This window comes from Triticum aestivum, chromosome 7B, assembly GCF_018294505.1.
Source record: "Triticum aestivum cultivar Chinese Spring chromosome 7B, IWGSC CS RefSeq v2.1, whole genome shotgun sequence".
Classification (NCBI taxonomy): Eukaryota; Viridiplantae; Streptophyta; class Magnoliopsida; order Poales; family Poaceae; genus Triticum; species Triticum aestivum.
The window spans coordinates 1,746,763-1,748,752 of record NC_057813.1 but is presented as its reverse complement, the minus strand read 5'-3'; the positions used below and the strand labels follow the sequence as shown (position 1 = coordinate 1,748,752).

The 1,990-nt window shown below is 37.5% G+C and overlaps 1 protein-coding gene across 1 annotated transcript in view; it reads right to left on the bottom strand.

Moving 5' to 3' along the window:
- Window positions 1-1,990, bottom strand: part of LOC123162169 (polyubiquitin-like) — a 42,000-nt gene that overhangs the window by 1,231 nt on the left and 38,779 nt on the right. The window lies entirely within an intron of this gene.

The window sequence follows — 1,990 nt, the reverse complement described above, 5'->3', positions numbered from 1 at the left end:
ACATCACCAAATTTTAATCACCTCTGAACCCAAGTTTAGATCTAGCTAATTTTAAGATCTGGAAATTCTCTACAGCAAATAAACGAGAAAGTGACACGCTCTAGACATTATAATTTCTGTGGTGGGTTTAACTATTTGTCAGTTGGAGGTTGACCACGTGATCAACAACTATACATATGCAGGTACAGTCTGCCAAAAGATAGTTTGATGGTCACAAAAAAGGATGCACCAGCTATAAAATAGTCTCAAGACACTCTCAAGCAAGCTACATTAACATGTTTTACCAATGCCGACTTCTCATGTCCTAATGCACACATACTGTACTCAGTTATAGAAATGTTGAATGTTTTTTAGTTTTTTATACTTTTAGTTATAGAAATGTTAGATGAATGTTAGATATATAAATGTTAGATGAATGTTTTTTTATACTTTTAGTTAGATAAATGTTAGATATAAAAAAGTTGAGGAATTTTGACATTTGATCCAATTAATGTATATCAATTAGTATATGTATTGTAGATGAACGGTGGAATTTGCATAGATATTCTGTTTTTCTGTTTTTTATACTTATAGAAAAAAGTTGCATAGAAAAAAGTTGACCATGTATTAATAATATTTTAATGTTAATATATATCTTAATGTTGATTGACATGCCATGTTAGTACTTACTCAAATAAAATGCATATTTGGGTGTATGCCTACCATGTGTTATGTCATTGGTATAGTTTGTACCTTATGTTCATACATATAAGGTTAGACTTTTCTATTGAGTAAATTGTTCTCTATCAATACTATATGTCATACATATACTCCCAGATGCTTTCTATGTGTACTACAAGAAGCCCATTATGTGTACTGGGTTTGAATGGAGTTGTCTCAGCCTTCCTCCAAATCAACCAAAGGCGGATCAGGATCTTACACCAAATCAACCCCAAAGAAGATTAGCAACCTTATCTTTCTTTTTTTGTCGAGTTTGGATATGGGGTGGATGGGATTCAAAATACTATTTCATCATCAATGCCTTTAAATAACCCACGCGCTCCACAAGCACACACAACTCTCATAGCATTCTGATTCTGACATCGAAAACACATTGGTCTACCCCATCTGCTCCTCGACTTTTTTAGTATGCACTTCCTCAGGCCTGGCAGTGACCTGCAGACAAAAGCAAAACGAGTCAGAATTTATACTATAGGTACAAGAATGAACACTACAAGGGAAAACCTTATACACAGAATGTTACCAGTAGCGCTGTACAAAATCAAACGCTACTGCTACTTAGTAGCAGCGCGAGTAAATAAACCGCGCTACTGCTATGACTTTAGCAGTAGCGCGTACAAGCGAAAAGCGCTGCTGCTATGTTTGAACTGGGCGCACATGGCTAGTCCAACCTAGCAGTAGCGCCCTTCCAAGGGACGCACTACTGCTAAAGTACTTAGTAGCAGCGTTTTTCCTCAAAACTTGCTACTGCTAAGTATCACCGCAACTAATTAAGTTTAGTCCCATACTGCTAAGCGAACAAGGTGTTTACCACCTTAAATATGTTAATTCTCAACCTATCTCGAGCACTTGGTCTTCATTGAACTATATGTGTATGATTTGTGGCTGCAATATGAATCCTCGCCTGTACTTATAGAGGTACAGTGAGGATTCATGTTGACTATTTAGATTCTACACAAAAAGATCAATGATGACCAATGTATATTTTTGATGTTTTTACATTGCTTAGACTTAGAGCGTTTTTTAGGACAAAGCGTTACTGATATTGGGATAAACAAAAGAAATAACTGCTTCCATTACCAGTAGCGTTTTTCAAAAAAACGCGCTATAGATAAGTTAGCTATAGCGTGTTTTCCTTATGAGCGCTACTGCTAGTTCGACTTAACCACCCCCCGGCTCAAAATTTCGCTAAGTCATCCTTTCACCCCCCCGGCCTATTCCCCTACTCCTGTCGCCGCCGCCCGAGCCCGAGCTTGCCCTCATCGCCGCT